The sequence below is a fragment of the Chanos chanos genome, chromosome 8 (assembly GCF_902362185.1).
Source record: "Chanos chanos chromosome 8, fChaCha1.1, whole genome shotgun sequence".
Lineage (NCBI taxonomy): Eukaryota > Metazoa > Chordata > Actinopteri > Gonorynchiformes > Chanidae > Chanos > Chanos chanos.
This window is the reverse complement of record NC_044502.1, coordinates 19,791,207-19,802,273: the sequence shown is the minus strand read 5'-3', so window position 1 is coordinate 19,802,273 and position 11,067 is coordinate 19,791,207. Positions and strand designations below refer to the sequence as shown.

General features: G+C 38.8%; 1 pseudogene; it reads left to right on the top strand.

Annotated features, from left to right (window-relative positions):
* Positions 1-7,249: 7,249 nt before the first annotated feature.
* LOC115819409 (immunoglobulin heavy variable 3-74-like) lies at positions 7,250-7,693 on the top strand (annotated as a pseudogene).
* Positions 7,694-11,067: the final 3,374 nt, after the last annotated feature.

The following is an 11,067-nucleotide window of genomic DNA, read 5'->3' as shown; positions in this document are numbered from 1 at the left end:
TTAAACTCAATCAACCAACTGTACAAAAACCAAAAGGGGGAAGGATGTGGGAGGAGAGTTATAATTATGATACTGTAAGTCTTCCCATTAGGACTCTGATAGGGAACATTAATATCACTTTCAATGACCATATTTAATATTGATATTGATCATATTGAATATTGATCATATTGAATTGATATGATCATATCTCATATTTCTTAGGTATAATATGAAAAACAGACCAGCCCATAATATGTAGTTCAAAGTCATTTTATAAATTTACAAAAGTTCAAAGGAACATGTGACTAAATCTGACCAGGTAACGTGACTTTTTTTTTTTTGTTGACAATGCTCAGATATTAAGAAACAGAAAAGACAGAATTTCTTTTACCCCTTTACGACCTGGAGGGCAAAACTCTTAGGACAGTGGTGACTGAAACAGTTTGAGCTCATATTATGGTAAGAATCAGACGCATTAAAAAAGATTTCTTTTTTAATTGATTTAATTGAGTTTCCTCACCCTGACCCTCTGCCGGTTCACGGACCAGAGTTTGAGAAATGCTGAATAACGTGCTTTTATACCTCTGCTCACATAAGAACTGACACATTTTTTAATTTATTTTGAGTATAGGTTGACTAATTCAGAAACTGAAATACTGGTCACAATTGCTGTCACTGTCACTTTTAAACCTCTAGTGTTACAGCTGTGGTCGCACTTTCAGTTATTTCCATATGTTTCTAATCTTTCCCTCTTCCACGTGTCTCCTGTGCTCCCCTTGTTGTTTTGTTCTTTCTGTGTTCGTTGTGTGTCTGTGTGTGTGGGCATGGCACTCTACTCTCTCTCTAGATTGCCCATCAGTCTACACACCTGCGATCCATCTACTCATCAACGCTACAGCATACCAACCCCGATTTTTCACCCACTCACTACCAGATTGTTGCTTCAGCATGTGTGGTAGAGCTCGCTTCTTGGCCATTTGAATTGTGAATTCAATCTGCTCTCATCTTTATGTGTGAACTAACCCTCCTTTCTTTACGCTCAGGATTATTCCCATGCCGACCTGTTAAATCTGCTTGCCCCTCACCTGCCAGTCACACTCACACTCATTCTGTCTCTGTCATCCATTCATCCTCCCAACCTTCCAAGTGTGCTCTGCCTACTTTGCCTGCCACCAGCTTCTTTTCGCTCGCTGCCTTCATACCTTTGCAACTTCCAGTTCGTCTTCATTCTCGAACATTATAATAAACAAATCCATTTTCATTCTAACTCTGAGTCTGTATTCTGTGTTTAGGTTACTACCGTTGTTTGCAACATCTAGAGGGCAAACCATTCTATCTTTTATAATCACATACTAGATCTGTTCATCCATGTGAACCATTCTACCCTTTATGGTCACACACTAGACCTGTTAATAAAATTGAGGATGATGATTATTTCTTCTTTTTCTTCTTCTTATTAAAATAAATGTAACAGACACAGCTGAATTTTGATGATATAGCCTTGAATAATGATTCCTATCCAAACTCTGGTAACAATGTTTCTCACTGTATCTGTTTAAGTCTCTAGAGGGTGGACTATGCAAAGTTCTACTCCACTTAAGTCCTTCATAATCACTTGTCGCTTTTCATCTCTGTCAAGTTTGATTCAGTTTTGATATTTGAGCCTGAATACTGAATACTACCAATTTCACCTAATGTTTTTAAATGTAATTTTGGTACTAGTTGATTGTCTTTGTTTTCAGATGTAGTAGGACAAACACTGGCTGAGTCTGAAGCAGTGATCAGTGATCAAAGCTGGTGGATCTCATAAACTGACCTATAACTTCAGGCTTCACATTCAGTAGCTATGGTATGGCTTCAAACCGACAGTCTCCTGGGAAAACTCTGGAATGGATTGCATTCTTAGAGGCTTCTGGTTACAGTTTGCCAACAGCTGTTCTCAGTTTGTGAAATGAAGATTCACCATCTCCACAGATGACTCCAGCAGTAAGCTGTATTTATGGACGAAACCAGTTCCTGTAGGACCACTGTACGAAAAAAAAATATATATGATGATGATAGCTTTGAGAAACTATTCACAGACTCTGATCACGATGTTTATCACTGTATTTGTTTAAGTCTCTAGACCATGCAAAGTTATATTCCATTTCAGTTCATTATAATCACGTCTCTTGATCTCTAGCTGTTTGTGCAGTACTTACAGGGGCAACTTCTCTCAACTCAGCTATGGAGTCAAGAGATTTTTTTTTTAATCCTGTTTGAGCAATGTAGGACATCTCTAAAAATTTGGTTTCATTTTAATGCATGGATTTGAATGTTTTGCAGAGTTAATAATTCTTAAATTTTCTTAAGTTTTTCTTTATTTGATCACTATGTTCTCTTCTTTTACAGATGTGAGGGGTCAGGCACTGACTGAGTCTGAACCAATGATAATTTAACCTGGCGGATCTCACAAACTTACTTGCACAAGCTCTGGCTTTGACTTTGGTGGCTATGACATGAGCTGTATTAGACGGGAAAGGAGTAAAATGGGTGTCAAGTACAGTATCAGCTATGGCAGTGGTTATTTATATTTGTTGCACCCTTAGAAAGACACTCATGTGGCAGCTCTTACTTCCCAGGCAACTTTTAATCATAAAGTCTCAGTTTAACATCAATACATTTCTTTTTGTAACGCATTTCCTCCTTGCTCTTTTCATTCCATGAGGTTTTTCAAAGGATCCTGGTCACTAACTAATATCGTCACACAAAATTTAAATATTTTTAAGTGATGATACCTTATTTAACAACATTACTAAAGCCTCCTGTTCAATTATGTAAAATATTACGAAATGAAAAAAAAAAAAAGATTTTTAAAATGTTTCCTTTTCAGTTGAGGGTTCACATTTCTTCTAAGTTTGCAATGCACATTTTTTTAAAGGGCACAACATATTACTCCAGTGCTGTTGGGGGAAGGTTCACCATCTCGAGAGACAACAGTAAGAATCAGCTCTATCTACAGATGAACAGTCTGAAGACTGAAGAGACAGCTGTGTATTACTGTGCCAGAGACTCACAGTGAGAGAAAGGGAGGCAGTGCTGTACAAAAACCTGATGCAGCCATTGGTAGAAGTGTAAGTGTATAAAATCATCAAGAGAAAGGAATAATAAAGAAATACATGGCACTAGAATAGTGTTCTGAAGGCAGAATGAAGAAAAATCAACTCTAATGAACAAAGGAGTATTTACAGTAAACACAGTACAGTTCATTAAGTGAAAACCCAGAGTAATATCTATAGCACCCCTGGGAAATGTATTGCTTTTATTTTTGTATACTGTTATATACAATGGCAAAATACATTAAAAGTGTATTTGAAATGTTTGAGGTGACAAGTTTGCAACTGTTTTCATTCCATATGTGCTCATCATAATGGCTATAATGCTGCTAAATTTGAAAGGGTTTTCATTTCATAAGTGCTCATTTCGATGTTGACCGTACTGTTAAAACTAGTTAACTGGTGGAGAAAATGGGGAAATGATACTTGTTTGCTTAAAACATGGTGGAATGATACATGATTGGATAAAACTGGCCTATCGTTTCACTGTAATAATTTATGTAGATGTGTCTGGTTAATGAGAGAGTTTGAGAGCTCTACACATACTGAGGTAAAGTTTGGAGTTCCGCAAGGTTCTGTTTTAGGCCCACTGCTTTTTCTTTATATATGCTACCTCTAGGTAATATTATTCGTAAACACGGTATTAGCTTCCACTGCTATGCTGATGACACACAGTTGTATGTCTCAGCGAAGTCAGACAAGAGACACCAGCTTAACAAAATTGAGGAATGTGTAAAGGATATTAGGCACTGGATGCTTACTAACTTCCTCTCACTTAACTCTGAAAAAACAGAAGTACTTGTACTAGGATCAGGTGCAGCTAGGAGTAAGCTTTCCAATCACATAGTAACCCTGGGTGGCCTTTCTCTTTCATCATGTGCAGCTGTAAAAGACCTTGGTGTAATTATTGAGTCTTGGTGTAATTATTGACCCAGTCTTTCATTTGCAGCTCATGTAGATAATATTACCAGGATAGCCTTCTTTCAACTTAGAAATATTGACAGGATAAGAAATGCATAGTCATTTCAAGATGCTGAAAAATTGGTTCATGCTTTCATTACCTCTAGATTAGACTATTGTAATGCCTTACTGTCTGGATGTTCTTATAGGTGTATAAATAAGCTGCAGTTAGTTCAGAATGCAGCAGCCAGAGTTCTTACTAGAACCAAAAGATGTGATCACATCACTCCTATGTTATCCACAGTGCACTGGCTCCCAGTCAAATTTCGTATTGATTATAAAATCTTACTATTAACCTATAGAGCACTAAACGGTCTTGCACCACAGTGCCTGCGTGAACTCCTGGTCTTTTATGATCCACCACGCCAACTTAGATCAAAAGGTGTAGGCCAGAGGCCTCAAACTCCGGTCCTGGAGGGCCGGGGTCCTGCTGATTTTTGTTTTCACCTCTTAGTTACCTGTTGATTTTCACCTTGAAAACAGGTGTGGACACTCTTCAGCCAATCAGAGATTCTATTTAGTTGGTCTACAAGAAAAACAGCAGGACCCCGGCCCTCCAGGACCAGAGTTTGAGACCCCTGGTGTAGGCCATTTGTTGGTACCTCGAGTTGTGATGGCTACAGCAGGGGGTAGAGCCTTCTCTTACAGAGCCCCACAGTTGTGGAACAGCCTCCCAATTAATGTTCAAGGCTCAGACAAAGTCTCTATGTTTAAGTCAAGGCTGAAAACTTATCTGTTTAGCCAAGCCTTTTGCTAGCAGCTCTTTACTAGGTAAAGGAGCAGATCTGGAGGGTTCTCAGGCATAGAATTTTTGGTGAACTGGGATGTTTGGATGCTGTCACCCCCCCTCCCACTCTAACATGTTCAATCAGGTTTGTTGATGGTGGAGTAGGTGGCTGCCTTGCGTCCCAGAGTGCCCTCATATCCGTATTACCTTCTAGCTCTACCTTTTAGCTATGCTGTCTTGCTGGAGTCCCTGCCCGCACTCAGCACACAATGTACATTTTCCCTTAACCATTACGTGGAAATGAACGTCTAACAATGTCTCTCTCTCTCTCTCTCTCTCTCTCTCTTTCTCTCTCTGTCGAGCCACACGTGCTATTCCTGAGATACCAGTGATCCTGACTCCTCCTGCCCTCTGGACTGATCCATCCTGGTGTTATCATCTTTCATTCTCCTGTCAGCCTCCTGGCAGCATCGCTGTCCCTATTGTTCATGCCCTAATTTACTTGCAATTGTAACTGCCCACTGGGTCAGCACCTATTGCACACCTGTCTGGCCAAGAGGGGGTCTCCTCTCTCTGTGGTCCATCTCAAGATTTTTCCTATTTTCCCATTTCCCTTTTGGGTTTTTTTTCTTGCCTGTCATCAGGATTAAGTCAGGGGGTGCCGTCCTGTTTTAATTTTAACTGTTGTGGCCTGTAAAGCCCTTTGAGACTGTAAACAGTGATACTGGGCTCTAAATAAACTTGAACCTTGAAACTTGAGAAGTAACTGGGTGAGTGAGAAGGGAGTGTGAGTGAGCGGCGAGAAAAAATAAGTGTAGAGTATGCTTGAATGGTGTGGAGTAAACCAAAAAGTTTTTCTCAAGTAAAGCAGAAGTTTTACAAGGCAACTTACATGCTTAAGCTGTCGATTTATGGGGTTTTTTTCGGTCTCCATTTGCTTTCCTGGACCGTTTTGGATGTATTTTTTTTTTCGGTGTTGTTGAAACTGGGAGAGTTCGTGTGCTTGTTATTTTGTGGAGTAATAGCTCTCTACTATGGACATTGAGTTTTTCTTGGACTTTGACAAAGACGATCTCACACTGAGATTTCAGCACAGAGAAATCATCGAAGACAGCATGTCCTGCCGTACTTCTCGTGTGAACATTAAAATGGTCCAGTGAGTACCAATTACATGCCTTTGTCTACCATTTCGACATGTGCGCCAACTAAGGGGTGCCCTAGACTGTCTTTGTGTGTTAAAACCCAGGATTTTTCTTTTCTTTCTTTTTATGTCACATTGTGTGGGTATGTGAGTGTGTAATTTATGCTACTGACTACTGATAGCCGCGTTAGGTTAAATAAATGTCATTATTTGTTGGTAAACTTGACCGATTCATATGCGTGGTACAATAAATGCACATCAGGTTATAATAACTTAGATTGCAAGTTATTTTAGTGGGTTTATAACGGAGGTCTAATTGGTTTCATTTGTGGGACACACCATTTATATCTTTGAGGGTTAACGCAAAGTGGGGGCTCACATTTTTAGTAGTAGATAAAGCAAGGGAGGTCATTCGCCCAGCATTAATCATAGCCATCTCCATGTAGGCTATCCCAGGTCTCTTTGACACCCTGGCGAGACTTTAACCCCTAGACGTATATCTTGCTGGTGGATCCCACGTAAGCTCCTCCGTTGCTGTGTATGGTTTAGAGTGGTAGTGGGCCGCAACCATAACAACATATTTAAGAAAAAGAAAAATCAGCGTAGTGATGTTCTTTATTTCACATGGAGTCTAATGATAACATTTGAAATTAAATTATGTGCACATGTTTAATTAAAAATACATGTTAACAAATGCTTGCAACTCATTTCTTTTGCAAATATAGACTTTTTATAATCGGTTTTATAAACTGTTTTCTCCATCTTCACCATCACTACTGACAGCTGCATCCTGTCACAAGAGAAATGAGACCCTAATAAATTATCACATTAAAAACAAGAGTTACCAGGTTTATCATTTCCGTTTAACAACATATTTTTTCAACTGGGAGAGATCAGATACAGACAATAAGTGTATCCACACACACACGCACATCAATATTCATATTATGATTACATAACAGTTTTCCTTGAATGCAAAAAAAAAAAAAAAAAAAATCAAACATGTAACGCTTCATACAACAAAGATTCAATTAAATGTAAACAGTAAATATTAAATTTAGTAAATAATCTGCAGAGCTCATGCTGATCTTTTCCTGTACTGTGCTGAATACCCAAAAGGAAATTTAAATTAGTTTTATGTCATGGAGCAACTAATATTCAGAGAACAAAGTGAATGCCTTTTTCCAATAGCCAGTCAATGTCTTCATTTTTATCCTGACAATGTGAGTAAGCAAATTTTGCCTAGAACACTAAGAGCCACACTCATTTACATACAGTCTTTCTCAGATACTTATAGAGCTAACAAGATTTCACACTGCTGTAGTTTTACATTTCTCATCAAAAATGGATGTTCTGCAGTATGGAGTGTTCCTGGCTTTCATCTAAAGTGAGCAATATATTGTTATGAAGAATTTCTAAGATGTAAAAATTTCAGATGACTTGATATTAATCCTCTTTTTTCTAGGCGTTGGTGGTCAGTCACTGACCTCATCTGAATCTGTGGTGAAGAATCCTGGACAGTCTGTCACTCTGACCTATACTGTCTCTGGATTCTCTATGAGCTACTGGATGCATTGGATCCATCAGAAACCAGGGAAAGGACTGGAGTGGATTGGACGCATTGACGGTGGCACCACCTTTGCCCAGTCTCTCCAGGGCCAGTTCTCCATCACCAAACTCACCAGCAAAAACAAACTGTGTTTAGAGGTGACAAGCCTGAAAGCTGAAGACACAGCTGTTTATTATTGTGCCAGAGACTCACAGTCACACAAAGAGCTGCTGTGCTGAACAAAAATTACTCAGGCATGTCTCAGTGAGAAATACTGATATGTGACTGAACAAGAAATATTCTCTATGTGAAAATCTTATGAACAGGATAAATAGAATAAAGACAACAACACAAAAACATCCTGGGCTTGCTGTAATCACTTTCTGACCTGAGTTCTATGTGAGTAATAGACTGTGGCTATGACTAATTGTTGGTGATCTACCTGTAGCTGGTACTATGGTATGTCAAACTCTAGAGTGATGTATTTATGGAAGTAAATGCTTGGAGCAGGTAACAATCCATCATCTCCGATCTCAGATTTCTCTGTGGTTGTTTTCTTTATGCTTCTCAGCATTACTCAGTTACTATTAAAAAGAATGAGTGAAGAAAATCGACCTACTTACATAGTTTGTCAAAGGGTCTGGATAATAAGATACAGCTGTGCAAATAAACAAAAAGGGTATATGGAGAAACTTTATGGAAATACAAATTGTGAGTTAGAGGCAAATGATTTACAATGCTTTCAACAAAGAGGCATACACTTAAGCGGCTGGAGCAGGACCACAAAGGCACAGATACATAAGATAGCACCCTATTTGGGCAGAACACAAGTCTTAAGATACAACCACACCACACATATTGAAACAATTCACAGTGCATGACCTAACTAATAACACATTCAATCAAAATCATATGTAACGTATGGAAAATGCACTAGATATAACACTACAAGTTTTAAAGTCAAAGATGCACTGACTAATTACAGCAGCCCATCCAAGTACTGAGGAAACTCAGTGCAAAGCTACGAGGAATCAGTGTTGTATTTCAAACAACAGAAAAAACAAATTTGTTGTGAAACCAAACACAGGTTAACACTTGGCCCACAATGCTACCGTAACGGACACTCTAATTAACCAACTAACAAATTCAAACTGTCACACGCACCAAACCACAGATAATTAAAACATCTTACCTCTCAGCTGACACCAGACCTGGTTGGTATGGAACAGGTAAATAATAACATTTCATAAAAGTTTGACAATCTAAATCAACAGGTGGATCAATCACTATCAAACCACCGAGTCTCATGAGAGACACATCCCTCAACCTGAATTGTTTGTATGTTCTAAAAGATTATATAAGAAATATGATATTAAAATGACTGACTTAAATTTTACACAAATTTCCACCAAAAGCTTCCACCAATACAGGCTGGTAAATTACAGGTTATAATTATTATATCAGTAATAATAATAATACGTTTATTTAGAGCCCAATATCACTATTTATAGTCTCAAAGGGCTTTACATATTTATAACAAAATCAAATCAAAATTATATTATCCATAAGTTTGAGAAAATAGATAAGTCTTTAGTCTGGTTTTAAAGGTATGGAGAAGGTTTGCCTCCCTAAGTGCTGTAGGTACACCATTCCAGAGGAAGGGAGAGCCATAGGAAAATGCTCGGTTGTCAGTGGACTTCTTTTTGAACTCTTGGAATGATTAATAGTCTAGAATTTTGAGAGTGCAGGGTGTGAGGGGGGTTATAGGGTGTAATTAAGTCAGACAGGTAGGAAGGCACAAACCCATGTAAAATTTTATATGTTATTAAGTGGACCTTAAAATTTGCCCTTGCATGAATTGAGAACCAATGAAGGGAAGCCAGGATGGGTGTAATGTGATCAAACTTCCTCGTTCTGGTCAGAATTCTGGCAGCAGTATTCTGGACCAGATGAAGACTTTTGATACTAGAGGCAGGCAGGCCAGAGTACAGAACATTGCAGTAATCGAGGTGCAACATGACTAATGCGTGAACAATAGTTTCTGCATGACCCATACCTAGAAAGGGCCTAATTTTAGCAATATCACGGAGGTGATAAAAGGCAGTTTTGGTTGTGTTCTTTATATGAGTGACTAGTGAGAAACTAGAGTCAAAAATCACACCAAGGTTTTTAGCTGAAGAGTTTTGAGAGATGATGCAGTTGTCAAAATCTAGGGTAAGATCACTAAAAAGATGCTTACGTGTAGGGAGACCAGTGACCAGCATTTCAGCCTTGCCTGCGTGAAGCATCAGGAAATTTGAAGACATCCAACCCTTAATAGCACAAAGACACACCTCAAGGTTAGTCAATTCAGAGCGGTCATTCTGCTGGATAGGTAAGAAAATCAAAGTATCGTCAGCATAACAATGTAAGTTAATGTCGTAACTACAGATAACGTCATCCAAAGGGAGTATGTAAACAGAAAATAGAAGAGGGCCAAGGACTGATCCCACAGTTAAGCTCACGGTATTCAGAGGTCACAGTATTATAGTGGACACACTGCACACTGAGAGTTAAGATTTAAACCAAGAGAGTGACAGGCCCACCGATGCCAATTTGATTTTCCAGGCACTTTAACAATATAGTGTGATCAGATGTGTCAAATGCTGCACTCAGGTCAAGCAGAAAAAGAATAAAAGTAGCTCCAGCCTCCATGGCTAACGAAAGATCATTAGTTAATCTAGTAAGTGTAGTTTCAATAGGGTCAAAACACCTGAAGCCTGACTGAAATATTTCAAACAGACTGTTAGAGGACATATGGGCTATCAGCTGAGCAGCGACAATGTTTAAGTATTTTTGAAAGAAACAGGAGATTAGAGATCAGCCTATAATTATTCAACACTGGAAGCACTGCGCCGGTTTGACCTACTTATACCTAGAAGCGCCGAGTGCCAGTCATTTGACCACTGTGACTACCTACTAGGAGCACCGTGCTGGTTTTACCTACTTAAAGTGCGGCTAGGCAGTCAAAAGACCGCCGAGTCATTAGACAAGGACACTGTTACTGACACATAATGATCGCTAGATGGCGCTTCTTGCACAAAGCAAATAGTTTGCTTACAAGATCAACTCGCGTTCGGCCAATGTATCATTCATTTCAGTGTTAATAGTCGGTTATTATTTCATTAGAACGTTTGTTGTCCAGCCCTTCCATCATTCAACATAATGTTTTGATTATTTATTTGTGGCAACAGGGTTTTCAAAGGCATAAATTCCGGAAGAAGTCTTGATCTAATTCGACTGAGAAAACCAATCTGAACAAGACTAGTCCAGGCAACTTTTTCATAGTATTTGTTTTTTAACATTTAATCTTCTACCTTAGAGAATTAGTTTATTATACGGGATGTCACACACGTTACGAGTTAGACTGCGGTTGGTCTGTAAATGCGTAGCCCGACGTTATCAACATTCAGTTGTCGACTGACAATGATCACGTCGTTGCCCCTAGTGATTAATTTATTGTAAGGGCACGGTCCAGGTAGTGCAAAAATCAGAGACAATTGTGATTGTAAATTAACTATTGTAGGGAGCGATTACAGATTTGAACATTCTAATTGTTGGGCGACATGTCAGG